General features: G+C 39.5%; 1 long non-coding RNA gene across 1 annotated transcript in view; it reads right to left on the bottom strand.

Annotated features, from left to right (window-relative positions):
• The window catches only part of LOC123386234, a 50,386-nt gene extending 35,203 nt beyond the window's left edge, over positions 1 to 15,183 (bottom strand). Inside the window, exon 1 of the long non-coding RNA XR_006600068.1 lies at positions 14,944 to 15,183. This is a non-coding gene — a long non-coding RNA (uncharacterized LOC123386234). The remainder of the gene's footprint in view (positions 1 to 14,943) is intronic.
• Positions 15,184 to 15,580: the final 397 nt, after the last annotated feature.

Here is a 15,580-nt window from a genome sequence, read left to right as displayed (position 1 = left end):
TGGGAGGAAAAGAGACTGAGTCCCTGTCCCAGGGATACACTGGGACAACCTGATGAGCCATAGGTGCGTGACCGCAAACTGGAAGAGAGAATACAATGGAGGGGAGGTATCCCTTTCTGCAGAGAGACAGAGGGAAGAGAAAGAGTGGCTGGGGAAGCATAGGACTATACTGGGACAAGAGAAAAACCTCAAACCTGGACAGTGAAAATCCAATCTCTAACTGCGGGGCTTTCTTTGGACTGGGGCCAGCTGCCCTGTTCGTACACCTGGAGAGGAGAGGAGCCAGCCCCGGGCTCAGTGGCTAGGTCAGGGGCGCAGTCCACAGTAGGAGAAAGCAATCCCCTCCCTGGAGTGCTGCCTAATGGGACAAAGCTTGTCCAGGGTCCACATATTGGGTGGCATGGAGCTACCCTTCCCCAGTACCAGGGCACACAGAGCGGAAGTTTGAATCCCAGCCAAGCACCAGTGCTCAGGAGTCAGCAGAGTGAGACACTCCACCCAGTCTGTGCCCGTGGCACAGTGGGGACAGCTCCAATGGAGTGATTTGGGACCCCGTGTCCTTGGAGAAGAGACTGGGATGTCGTCATTTTTCTCCCCATCACCACTAAATTGGGGCCTCAGGGATTTGTCTGTGGGGCCCCTAGTGGAAGCGGGATCCACCCACACCAAACTATGCCCCTCTGTGCCAGGTAACTGGAGCAGGACAGACACTGCGGAACCAGGCTGGACGCCTCCTCCAGACCAGCGCTGCTTCATTGCCTGGTTCAATTCTCAGACAATTCTTGTTATTTAGATATATTTTTCCTTCCTTCCTTTGCTCCTTCTCATCTCTTCCGTCCTCTAGTCCGATTACTCTGGTTGTTGGTTTGTTTAAGTAGACGTATTTAATCCATTCTCTTCATACATGTTCCACATCTCCTTCTTTATTCTCCTTTCTCTATCTCTGAAATAATTAAGCCCTATAGTTTCTCTGTGTGGGCAACTTTATCTTTCCTTTTTCCCCCACCTCCTTCTTTATTTTCCTTTCTCTCTCTCTCTCTCTCTCTCTCTCTCTCTCTCTCTCTCTCTCTCTCTCGATTAAGCCTTTTAGTCTCTCTGCCTGGTCAATGTTTATTTTTTTCTTTTTCCCCCTCCCCTGTCATTTCTCTTTGTATGTGCTCTTCCATCAGCACTGCCTCCACCCTGTTCTTTACTTGTAAGCTGATATTTCTGGTTTTTGGCTTGTTTTTCCTTTTTCTTTTCTTTTCTTTCTTTTTTTTTTTTTTTTTTTTTTTGTTTGTTTGTGTGTGTGTTGGTTTGTTTCCTGTTTCTTTTCCTTTTCAGGACTACTTCAAGGAACAAATCAAAGCACACCAGGTGGAGGGTCCAAAACATCACTACAAGTAGGGAAATAAAATAACCAAAGTCATAACAACATACAGCAAGTAACACTCTCCAAAAAATACCTCCTGAAGGGCCAGGCCCTGGACAGTGTATGACCTCCCTTTAATATAGCAGTGCTCACTGGTGCCAAGCACAAAATTAGCTTTTAAAACACGTAAGAGACAGAAAACTAGCAAAAATTATGAAACTGAAGAATTCTCCTCAAGAATTTCCAAGAAGAAACAATAGCTGAAGAATTGATCAAAACAGACATAAACAATATAAATGAACAAGATTTTAGAATAACAGTCATAGGATTAATCACTGGACTTGAAAAACGCATAGAAGACAGCACAGAATCTATTGCTGCAGTGATCAAGGAACTAAAAAACAGTAATGATAAATTTAAAAATGCTACAAATTTAGTGCAAAATAAAATGGAGGCAGCCACAGCACAGTGATTTGTTTTCCCAAACAAAAACTGAAGGAGTTGATCATTATCTTTCTGTCTACAAGAGACCCATTTTAGACCTGAGTACACCTTCAGATTGAAAGTGAGGGGATGGAGAACTATCTATCAGGCTACTGGAAGTCAAAAGAAACCTGGAATAGCCATATTTATATCAGAAAAACTAGATTTTAAACTAAAGTTTGTAACAAGAGATGAAGAAGGGCGTTAGATAATAATTACAGGGTCTATCCATCAGGAAGAGCTAACAATTATAAATATCTATGCACTGAATTCGGAGGCACCCAAATATATAAAACAATTAATCACAAACATAAGCAGTCTTGTTGGTAAGAATGTGCTAATTGCAGGGGACTTTAATACTCCACTTACAACAATGGACAGATCATCTAGAAAGAAAAAAAAAATCAATAAAGAAACAGTGGCCCTGAATGATACACTGGATCAGATGGACTTGACAGATATATTTAGAACTCTACATCTTGAAGGAGAATACACTTTCTTCTCAAGTGTACATGGAACATTCTCCAAATAGGTAACATACTGGGTCACAAAACAGCCCTCAATAAATCTAAAATAAATGAGATCATACCATGCACATTTTCAGATCACAGTGTTATGAAACTTGAAATCAACCACAGGAAAAAGTTTGGAAAACCTCCAAATGCATGGAGGTTAAAGAGCATCCTACTAAATAATGAATGGGTTAACCAGGCAATTAAATAAGAAATTTAAAAATATATGGGAACAGATAAAAATGAAAACACAACAAGCAAAACCCTTTGGGATGCAGCAAAGGCAGTCCTAAGAGGAAAATACATTGCAATACAGGCCTATTTCAAGAAACAAAAAAAAATCCCAAATACGAAATCTAACAGCACACCTGAAGGAACAAAAGCAGAACAACAAAGAAACCCCAAGCCCAGCAGAGGAGGAGAAATAGTAAAGATCAGGGCAGAAATAAACAATATAGAATCAAAAAAAAAAAACTGTCGAACAGATCAATGAAACTAAGAGTTGATTTTTTTGAAAACATAAACAAAATTCATACACTTCTAGCTACACTTCTCAAAAAAAAGAGAAGACCCAAATAGATAAAAGCACGAATGAAAATGTATTTATTACAACCAATGCCTCAGAAATACAAGTAATTATCAGGGAATACTATAAAAATTATATGCCAACAAACTGGACAACCTGGAAGAAATGGGACGAATTACTCAACACCCACACACTACCAAAACTCAAACAAGAAGAAATAGAAAATCTGAACAGACCCATAACTAGTGAAGAAATTCCATCAGTTATCAAAAATCTCCCAACAAGTAAGAGTTCTAGACCAGATGGCTTCCCTGGGGAATTCTATCAGACATTTAAAGCAGAGTTAATACCTATCCTTCTCAAGCTTTTCGAAAAAAAGAAATGGAAGGAAAACTTCTGGACTCATTCTATGAAGCCAGCATTACTTTGATTCCCAAACCAGACAGAGACTCAACAAAAAAAGGGAAATCTACAGGCCAACATCCCTGATGAATATGGATGCAAAAATTCTCAACAAGACACTAGCAAATCGAATTCAACAGCATATAAAAAGAATTATTCATCATGATCAAGTGGGACTCATTCCTGGGCTGCAGAGCTGGTTCAATATTCACAAAGCAATCAATGTGATACATCACATTAATAAAAGAAAGGATGAGAACCATATGATCCTGTCAATAGATGCAGAAAAAGCATTTGATAAAATACAGCATACTTTCTTAATAAAAGCCCTCGAGAAAGTCGGGATAGAAGGAACATACTTAAACATCATAAAGCCATTTATGAAAAGCCCACAGCCAATATCATCCTCAGTGGGGAAAACTGAAAGCTTTTCCCCTGAAATCAGGAACACGACAGGGATGTCCACTCTCACTGCTGTTGTTGAACATAGTGTTGGAAGTCCTAGCATCAGCAATCAGACAACAAAATGAAATAAAAGGCATCACAATTAGCAAAGAAGTCAAACTTTCACTTTTCCCAGACAACAACCTGGAAAGCCCAACAGACTCCACCAAAAGTCTGCTAGAACTCATATGTGAATTCAGCAAAGTCACAGGGTACCAAATCAATGTACAGAAATATGTTGCATTTTTATAAACCAATAATGAAGCAACAGAGAAATAAAGAAACTGACCCCATTTACAATTGCACCAAGAACCATAAAATACCCAGGAATAAATCTAACCAAAGATATAGAAGGTCTGTATGCTGAAAACTATAGAAAGCTTATGAAGGGAATTGAAGAAGACACAAAGAAATGGAAAAATATCCCATGCTCATGGATTGGAAGAATAAATGTTGTTAAAATGTCAATACTACCCAAATCAATCTACACATTCAATGAAATCCCAATCAACATTGCACTGGCATTCTTTCAAAGCTAGAACAAATGATCCTAAAATTTGTATGGAACCACAGAAGACCCTGAGTAGCCAAAATAATGTTGAAGAAGAAAACCAAAGTGGGAGGCATCACAATCCCAGACTTTAGCCTCTACTACAAAGCTGTAATCATCAAGACAGTATGGTATTGGCACAGAAACAGACACATGGACGAATGGAATAGAATACAGAACCCAGAACTGGACCCATAAATGTATGGCCAATTTATCTTTGACCAAGCAGGAAAAAATATCCAATGGAGAAAAGACAGTCCCTTAACAAATGGTGCTGGAAGAACCGGATAGCAACATGAAGATTGAAACTAGACCACTTTTTTACACCATTCACAAAAATAAACCCAAAATGGATCAAAGACCTGAATGTGAGACAGGAAGCCATTAAAACCCTAGAGGAGAAAGCAGTAAAAAACCTTTCTGACCTCAGCTGAAGCAATTTCTTACTTGACACATCTCCAAAGGCAAGGGAATTATAAGCAAAAATGAACTATTGGGACCTCATCAAGATAAAAAGCTTCTGCACTGCAGAGGAAACAATCAACAAAACTAAAAGGCAACTGATGGAATGGGAAAAGATATCTGCAAATGACAGATCAGATAAAGGGCTAATATCCAAAATCTATAAAGAACTCAAACTCCACACCCAAAAAGTAATCCAGTGAAGAAATGGGCAGAAGACATGAATAGACACTTTTCCAAAGAAGATGTCCAGATGGCCAACAGACACATGAAATGATGCTCAACATCACTCATCATCAGGGAAATACAAGTCACAGCCACACTGAGATACCACCTCACACCCGTCAGTGGTTAAAATGAACAAATCAGGGGCGCCTGGGTGGCGCAGTCGGTTAAGCGTCCGATTTCAGCCAGGTCACGATCTCGCGGTCCGTGAGTTCGAGCCCCGCGTCGGGCTCTGGGCTGATGGCTCGGAGCCTGGAGCCTGTTTCCGATTCTGTGTCTCCCTCTCTCTCTGCCCCTCCCCTGTTCATGCTCTGTCTCTCTCTGTCCCAAAAATAAATAAACGTTAAAAAAAAAATTAAAAAAAAAAAATGAACAAATCAGTAGACTATAAATGCTGGAGAGGATGTGGAGAAACGGGAACCCTCTTGCACTGTTGGTGGGAATGCAAACTGGTGCACCCTCTCTGGAAAACAGTGTGGAGGTTCCTCAAGAAATTAAAAATAGAACTACCCTATGACCCAGCAGTAACACTGCTAGGAATTTACCCAGAGGATACAGAAGTGTTGATGCATAGGGGTACATGTACCCCAGTGTTTATAGCACTGTTTTCAACAATAGCCAAATTATGGAAAGAGCCTAAATGTCCATCAACTGATGAATGGATAAAGAAGATGTGGTTTATATGTACCACATAAGAAAGAGATGAATGAGAAAGAATGAAATCCTGCCATTTGCAGCAATGTGGATAGAACTGGAGGGTATTATGGTAAGTGAAATAAGTCAGTCAAAGAAAGACAGATACCATATGTTTTCACTCATGTGTGGATCTTGAGAAACCTAACAGAAGACCATGGGGGAAGGGAAGGGGAAAATAAAAAAGTTACAGAGAAGGAGGGAGGCTTGATGGGGAAGGAAGAGGGGAAAGTGGGTGATGGGCATTGAGGAGGGCACTTGTTGAGATGAGCACTGAGTGTTGTACGGAAGCCAATTTGACAATAAGTTATATTAATATATATAAAGAACTAATAAATTATATTAATATAAAGAACTATACATATATATATATACACTCAAAAAAATCACAACAACAAAGAAAGAATGAAAATAAAGAAAGAAAACTAAGCCCAACACAAAAGAAAGTCAAAAGGAAAGAAGAAAGGAACAGAGAACTACAAACATCCAGAAAACAATCAACAAAATGGTGACCAGTAAATGCCTGTTAATAATTACTTTACATATAAATGGTCTAAATACTCCTATAAACTACTCTCTGCCCCTCCCCCATTCACCTCTGTCTCTGTCTGTTAAATTAAATAAACATTTAAAAAAGGATGGAAAGGATGGAAAATATTTTCTATGCAAATTGAAGTGCATTACATAATGATACATAATGATATATAATGATTACATAATGATAAAGAAAATCCTGGGGCGCCTGGGTGGCTCAGTCGGTTGAGCGTCCAACTTCAGCTCAGGTCACGATCTCACAGACCGTGAGTTCGAGCCGCGTCGGGCTCTGGGCTGATGGCTCAGAGCCTGGAGCCTGCTTCCGATTCTGTGTCTCCCTCTCTCTCTGCCCCTCCCCCGTTCATGCTCTGTCTCTCTCTGTCTCAAAAATAAATAAATGTTAAAAAAAAAATTTAAAAAAAAAGAAAATCCAACACAGAACCTAACAATTGTAAATGTCTATACATACAACAGGGGAACACCTAAATACATAAAAAAATTTTAACAGACATAAAGGGAGAAACTGACACTAATACAGTAATAGTAGAGGCCTTTAATATCCTACTTCATCAATGGTTAGGTCATTCAGGCAGAAAATCAATAAGGAAACAGTGTCACTAAGTGACACATTACACCATATGGACTTAAAAGATATATACAGAACATTTCATTGAAAACCAACACAACACACATTCTTTTGAAGTGTACATAGAAGATTCTACAGGATAGGTCACATATCAGGCCATAAAACAAATCCCAAATTTAAGAAGATTGAAATGACATTACGCCCCTTTTCCAACCATAACAGTGTAAAATTAGAAATCAATCACAGTACTATAACCGGAAAAATCACAAACAAGTGGAGTCTAAACAACATGCTACTAACAACCAACAGGTCTATAAGTAAATAAAAGAGCAAACAAAAAACCACATGGAGACAAATAAATATAAAAACACAACAATTCAAAATATTTGCAACACAGTGAAAGCAGTTCTAAAACAGAAATTTATAACAATACAAGAAACAAGAAAACAATACAAGAAACAAGAAAAAGTTCGAACAATGTAACCTTACATCTAAAGGAGCTAGTAAAAGAAGAACAAACAAAGTTCAAGGTTAGTAGAAGGAAGGAAATAAGGAAGATCAGAGTAGAAATAAATGACATAAAGACAAAAAACATAAGAGATGAATAAAAGCAAGAACTAGTTCTTTAAAAACATAAACAAATTCAATAAGCCTTTTCCCCGACTTATCAAGAAGAAAGAGACTCCCCAGGGGGCGCCTGGGTGGCTCAGTAGATTAAGTGTCTGACTGGCTCAGGTCATGATCTCATAGTTTGTGGGTTCAAGCCCCGCGTCGGGCTCTGTGCTGAGAGCTCAGAGCCTGGAGCCTGTTTCAGATTCTGTGTCTCCATCTCTCTCTGCCCCTCCCCTGCTCGTGCTAGGTCTCTCTGTAAACATTAAAGAATTAAAAAAAAAAAAGAAAGACACCCCAATAAAGAAAATGATAAAGGAGGAGATGTAGCAACCAACACCATAGAAACATGAAAGATTGCAACAGACTACTATGAAAAACCATATACCAAAAAATTGGACAACCTTGCAAAAATAGATAAATTCCAGAAACATACAATCTTCCAAATATGATTCAGAAAGAAATAGAAAATCTGAACAGACCGATTATTAGTAAAAAATTGACTTGTTAATTTCAAAACTCAACAAACAAATGTCCGGGACCAGATGGATTCACAAGTGAAGTCTACCAAGCATTTAAAGAAGAGTTAATACGTATTCTCATATGTGGATCTTGAGAAACTTAACAGAAGACCAGGGGGAGGGTAAGGGAGAAAAAGTAGTTACAAACAGAGAGGGAGAGAGGCAACCCAAACTGAGGGTTGATAGGAGGTGGGGAAGAGGGGAAAGTGGGTGATGGGCATTGAGGAGGGCACTTGTTAGGATGAGCACTGAGTGTTGTATGGAAGCCAATTTGACAATAAATTATATTTAAATAAAGAAGAGTTGATACTTATTCTCTTGTTAACTACTTGGGGAGGGGAGAGGGTGTGAGAGGGGGGAGAGAAGAGGAGAAAAGGAGGTGAAGGGGAGGGAAGCTTCCAAATACATTCTACCAGGCCAGCATTACCCTGATACCAAAACCAAAGACACCATGAAAAAAGAAAACTGTAGGCCAATATCCCTAATGGACGTAGATGCAAATATCCTCAACAAAATATTAGCAAACCACATTTATCAATGCATTAAAAGGATCTTTCACCACTGTCAAGTGGAATTTATTCCAGGGATGCAAGAATGGTTCAACATTTGCAAATCAATCAACATTAACAAAACAAAGGATAAAAATCATATGATCATCTCAATAGATGCAGAAAAACCATTTCACAAAATTCAACATCCTTTTATGAGAAAACATCAATACCTCAACATAACATAGTCCATTTATAACAAACTCACTGTTAACATAATTCTCCATGGAGAAAAACTGAGGGGTTTTTATCTGAGATCAGGAATAAAACAAGGATGTCCACTCCTGCCACTTTTGATCAACACAATACTACAATTCCTAGCCAGAGTAATCATACAAGACAAAGTTAGAGGCATCCAAATTGGTAATGAAGAAGTAAAACTGTCACTATTGGTAGAGGATATGATACCATACACAGCAAACCCTCAAGACTCCACCAAAAGATTATGTGAATAAATGGTTACAGTAAAGTTGCAGGATATAAAATTAATGCGTGGACATCAGTCACCTTTCTATAGACTAGTAAAGAAGTAACAGAAAGAGAAAACATCTCCATTTACAATTGCACCAAAAAAATAAAATACTTAGGAATAAACGTATGGAGGTAAAAAACAAAACAAAACAAAAACTTGCATTCTGAAAACTATAAAACATCAATGAAAGGAATTGAAGACAACACAAATGGAAAGATATTCCATACTCATGAATTGGAAGAATGCTGTTAAAAATATACACATTACCCACAACAATCTACATATTCAATGCAACCCCCATCAAAACACCAATAGCATTTTTTGCCAAATTAGAACAAATTATCCTAAAGTTTGTATGGAATCACCAAGACCCCAGAAATCCAAAGCCATCTTGAGAAAGAACAAAGCTACAGGTATCACAATCCTATATTTCAAAACATACTACCAGGTTTTAGTGATTAAAACAGTTTGGTACTGGCACAAAAACAGACACATGTATCAACAGAATACAATAGTAATCCCAGAAGTAAACCCATGCTATTATGGTCACTGAGTCTACAACAAAAAAGGCAAGAATATCCAATGGGAAAAAAGATGGTCTGTTCAACAAATGATGCCAGAAAACCTGGGAACAGCTACATACGTAAGAATGAAGTTGAACCACTTTCTTACACCATACACAAAAATCAACTCAAAATTGAATAAAGACCTCAATAGGAGACTTGAACCCATGGAATTCCTAAAAGAAAACATAGGCAGTAATTTCTTTGGCACTAGTTTCAGTAACATTTTTCTAGATAGGTCTCCTGAGGCAAGGGAAATAAAAGCAAAAGTATACTATTGGAATTACATCAAAATGAAAACCTGCACAGCAGAAGAAACAATCAGCAAAACTAAAAGGCAACCTATGGAATGGGACAAGATAATTGCAAATGATATATCCAATAATAAGGGGTTAGTATCCAGAATACATAAATACCTTATACAACTCAACACCCATAAAACAAATAATCTGATTTAAAAATGGGCAGAAAACATGAACAGACATTTCTCCAAAGACATCAGATGGCCAACAGACACATGAAAAGACTCTCAACATCACTTATCAGGGAAATTCAAATCAAAACCACAATGAGCTATCACGTCACAACTGCCAGAATGGCTAAAATCAAAAATACAAGAAACAAGTGTTGGAGAGGAATATTATTCAGCCATAAAAAAAGATTGATATCTTGCCATTTGCAATGACATGAATGGAGCTAGAGAGCATAACACCAAGTGAAATATGTCAGTTAGAGAAAGACAAATACCATATGATTGCATTCCTATGTGGAACAAACAAGCAAGGAAAAAACATTAAGAGAAAGAGGCCAAGAAAGAGACTCTTAATTACCAAGAACAAACTGATGTTTACCAGAGGGGAGGTGGGTCAGGAATGGGTGGAATAAGGCATTAGGATTAAGGAATGCACTTGCTGTGTTAAGCACCAGGTGATGTACAGAACTGTTGAATCACTATATTATACACCCAAAACATAACACTGTATGTTAACTATATTGAAATGAAAATAAAATTTAAACAAATCTTCCTTTTGACAACTTTTAATTTAATGTTACATGTCAGACAACTGATTTAAATTGAAGGTACTTTCATTTTGCTATGGGTTCAGCTTTCAAATTGTATAATAGTGTCATGTCACTTAGAAAGTGCTGCACAGGGGTGCCTGGGTGGCTCAGTCAGTTAAGCATACAACTTCAGCTCAGGTCATGATCTCATCGTTTGTAGGTTCAAGCCCCACATTGGGCTCTGCGCTGACGGCTTGGAGTCTGGAGCCTACTTCAGATTCTTTGTCTCCCTCTCTCTCTCTGTCCCTCCCCTGCCTGTGCTCTCTCTCAAAAATAAAAATAAAACATTAAAAAAAAAAGTGTTGCAGAGAACAGACATGTTCAGCAAAACAAGATATATTTTTAAAAGTAAGCATTTTACATAACAAATTTAACATTGAGCATTTTCTCATAAAATAAGAAATAATTGGGAAGAATTATTTGTCAAGTTATACACAGTATGCTTAAGAGCCTAAGTTACCCATTCCATTACAGTTTTCTAAGTGATTATTTTGCTGCTATCCAAGGTTGCTGTGAATATCAATGGGATGAGAAGATCGATAGATAGACACACAGACAGGTTTAAATTGGCCTAAGTCTCTTAAACCAAAGTCTTCCTTTGTGTAGAGAAATCTCACAAAGAGGACAAAGATGGAAAAGAAGAGCCTCAATTATAACCAAGACCTATGTCCACATAAATTCATATTCTTACACCCTTTTCTTAGGTAAATTAAGGAAGGACACTAACAAATTCATTTACGACTAACTCTAGGCATCTGCTCTTACTCTAGTAACTCACTCCCCTTACTCTAGGCCAAATATTTGGTTAAAGTTATCATCCATACTGGAAAGTTTTGAACCTCTGCCTGACCAAATGTCAAATGGACATTTCACAAAACAGGAAGTTAACCTACACACACACACACACACACACACACACACACACACACACACACAAGAAATCCTAAGAGTCAGTGCCAGGAAGTTACACGCTGACAAAATACTGGGGTATGGAAATAGGATTAGGCTGGCATGAAGTGTAAACATGATGGAAACAGTCCCCTCCTACAAAGACCCTGGTGAGAAGAATAGACAAAGGAGATTACGACTTTTGTCCTCTGTACTCACACATTCAGACTCACCTTTCAGAGTGACATGTTTTCATGTCCCTTATGACATGTTTTCAGGAGAAAAAGAAATCAGTGGTGCTGGAAACCTCCCTTTAGGACACATTCTCAGGTGTTTGCCCAGCTCACCCCTTCACTGCGTTCCCACCCACAAGGACACTTCCCTGGCTGCCATATTTTCACTCTGTGCCCCCACCTAGTGGCCACAGCCACAGAGCCCAGAATACCGTGCAAGACCTTTAAGGAAAGCCTGACCCACACTTGTCAACTCCAGACAGTTCACTTTGGTCTGGCTTCTTGCAGAGGGGTGCAGACCTGCCTGCTGAGAGGAGGCACTCTATAGTTGCTATGTGAACCGCAGCCATGTCGGCCCACAAGCTATTTTTTAGCAGTCTGGCAGGAATCTGGTGCAGAAATTGAGAGTAAATAAATACTTACAAACACTTAGAGCACTGTGACAGAGTGATTTTATGACTATGGAATGCAATCACACACATTAGGGCTTTCTTTTTTCATTTTGATGTAACTTTTTTTTTCTGTGTTTCAGCACATACAGCTTGAGAAACAAGATTTCAGAGAGGCAGAAGCAGATCTCCAAAGGTACAAGACAGAGGCAGACATTTGTGAAAGCGTCCCCGGTTCCAGTCCACTCCTGAGGCCTGTTGATACCCATACCCTAGATTCCAAAAAACATTCCTGAATCCTTATACTGAGAGTGCTTTTTTTTACTGAAACGCGCTCACGTGATTTTATGGGCCTTGGAACTAGTCCTAGTGAATATATTCACATCAGTTTCTAAGGAGGAAAAAAGCCCTACTGGGCTTGATCCTTCTTTTCTCTGAAGTTCTCCTAACCCTAGATGCCATCAAAGTGATCCCAATCAAGTGTCACTTTTTTGCTCTCACCCTTGGCAAGACCCTTAACTCTAAAATAAAATGGTTCTTTATGTGGGAATCATAGAGAAGAAAGAAGAGGGAAAGGACTTAAATGGGTAAGAGTTATGTACGGAGAGCCGGCAGCGTGCACCCACTGAATGCACCAGTCTGAGTAGATGCACCCAGGCTCACACATGCAAGTCCACACTAGATGGAGCTTCCACCACAGTGGGAGGAGAGAGTCACCCAACACCTCAACAAATCAACAAGTTTCAGAGAGCAAAAAAGGCGAGGAAAGCTATTATACACAACAAGGGGAACAGATCAGCCACTCCAAACTACAAGCTAAGGCAAAGAAAAAGAAGAGTCAGAGAAGAAAGATTAATATAATGAACATCATTTACTAAATGCTAACTCTGTTCCAGGACTGCAAAATATTATAAGTACCCTCATAATATCCTTAGGAGATCCTCTTGTTATCCCCATTTTACAGATGGGAAAGAAAAGTTCAGAGATGTTCCCTCTGTTGCCTAAGGTAACAGTTGGCAAGACATGAATCTAAAAACATCTTACCTTGTAAACCATACTCTTAGGCACTCATGGAAAGTAAGAGAACAAAAAAAGTGAGCTTCAAACACATGAGTATTTTTTTGGTTACCCAGAACAGTCAGGCTCAGCCATCCTTGCTCCTTGTCAAAAAGAACCAGGAAATCCCTTCAAGTATACAGTCCCTTCTGAAAATCAAATGCCAAGAACCTCTGCTCAGTGAGGCTGGTCTGCATACAAACAGTAGCCAAGCGCTTTGGGTCACATAAAAGCTATTTTTTCAGAAAGGACCCCACAAAATGAAACAAAAATGAGGTTGGATCTTATTATTTCCTCAAGCAATGGCAGGGAATGGCTTTAAAATGTCTCATAAAATCATGTCAAAAGTACAAATGGCACAGACCTTCAACCAGCTGAGCAGCACTGAGTGAGTTACTGAATGTCTACACTGGCTTCCCAACAGACAGAGCAGCCTGGGACCCAGATGTTTGTTTATGGGTACTAACCAATCCATCACAACCCTCTATTTGAACCACACCCTCCTTCTCTCTAGGGCAAACCTACCTCTCCCACCCTCTCATTCTCTTGATAGGTTAGTGTTCATGTTTCCTACTAACAGTTTCACACGACTGAAGTCATCCATGTTTCTGAGCCTTACAGGTAAGCACATTCTGAATTTAGGCCTCCATCACCAGCTCCAAGGCATTTGGTTTCATGTCCAAGCCATGAACGAAGATGAATGCAAGAGCACTGTGTACCAGGAGGTATAAAATATATTTATGGATTGGTGGCCTGGTGCAACTAAGAAAAAACACAACATTCATTCCAACCTCACTATTGTAGAATTCGCCACAATCTAACATGATTTTTATTGACTTTACCTATATGCTGCTGATAAGTACACTAGAACAATTAGTATTTTCAAATAGCTTAGAGCTTCCAGCAAACATACCATGTGCTATTCATCTAAGAATTAAAGTTGACCAGATAGAACTGACAATAATATTAAGTGCTCAATAAGCATAAGTTATGCATCAGACCCCATCAGACTAAGGGTCACCACAACCATAGGGTATAGGTAGTATTATCCCCACATGAACAAAAAGAATAAAATTGAAGGCTTAAGGATTCAGCATTTTTACCAAGGGTAAGAAAGAAACAAACAAAAAACACGAAGAGGCAGGATTCAAATCTAAATCCAGAGCCTTCAACCTCGACCATTCTGTCGAGGTATCCATTTTGTGAAACTATTAGCAACAGCTACTTGGAAGAAATCAAATATTTTCCAAAGTCACCCCGAAATCCTCAGCATACTTGTCTTCTCTTAGCCTGGAACAGAAGCCAAGCTCCCCTGTGGTTAAAAGGCTTTGCCAGCCACACAATGTTCCAAGCCGTATCTCACAATTTACTGGCAGGGCTCTGAAGCTCCCCTCAACAGTTACCACATCCTCTGCGTGGGGTTCATTCACCCAGTCTGATCAGCATTTCCATAAAGAGGATGGGATATCAGAAAATGATGGCAGAAGAGGCTAAGTCCCACCATGGCCACTGCCCAAGCAAGAACCTCTTTATAACTCCCAAGGGTCAGTTCTTCCCTCAAGGGTCCTGGTCTAGAGGAGACCCACCTCCATACCATCATTGCACCAGGTTGTCCTCAGGTTCCCTGGGGCTGCAGAGTTCACTGGCACCTCATCTTTCTCCCTTCTCCAGAGATTCCCTTTCCCTGGGACGCATAGGCCATGCCATGGTCCCACATTTTAAAGAAAATTGTTAAAGTAAGGTGTTCTAGTCCTTACGGGAAACAAATTCCAGGTTTTCCTGATTAGGAAATCTAGCGTCTCTGGTCAGGTTAAGTAAAGTGAAACCTTGGTACCTTGGGAAAAATGACGGTGATCTGTCGCAGACCATGAGTCTGGAGTTCTTTGTCCAGAGAGAGACAGCGGACGCAGAATTGAAGGGACGGGAGACTAACTCAGCTAGGCAACAAGAAGCCCGAACGACCATTCTGTCTCCATATTTATTGAGTTCTCAAGATACTACCCACCTGGTGAACATGAAGAAAATAAGATCCTACACATGTGAACGTGGAGAAAACAATCAGATAGCAATCATTAACATGTGTGAATAAGAAGCCAAGGGTCTGGGGGGCAAGTGGAGTTTGTGACCAAGTATATTGACATCAGATGGAGGGTAATTTTACTCGAGATTCCATTACATCTCTCTAGCTCACTTCAGGCGCTTTGGTCTCCTGGCAGTGGCTTTCTGCCATAAGCTTTTTTCTAACTTATGTAAGTAGAACCTATTTCCCCACAGTGACCCAAGGATCTGCTCATCCCAGGGATTCACTACTGGACCTATCTGAATAAACTGCTGAAAACAAAGCCTGTGAAAATCTCCTTTTCACACTCAATTACAGTCCATCTCCCTCTTCCTACCAATACATGAAAGGATTTTCTCATTGGTCATGGTATCAACCACAGGACAAAGTCAACTGTGAATCTCTAGAACCA

Source organism: Felis catus, chromosome A1, assembly GCF_018350175.1.
Source record: "Felis catus isolate Fca126 chromosome A1, F.catus_Fca126_mat1.0, whole genome shotgun sequence".
In the NCBI taxonomy this organism is placed as follows: domain Eukaryota; kingdom Metazoa; phylum Chordata; class Mammalia; order Carnivora; family Felidae; genus Felis; species Felis catus.
Note: the sequence above shows the minus strand (reverse complement) of the source record. Positions and strands in the feature narration are given on the sequence as shown.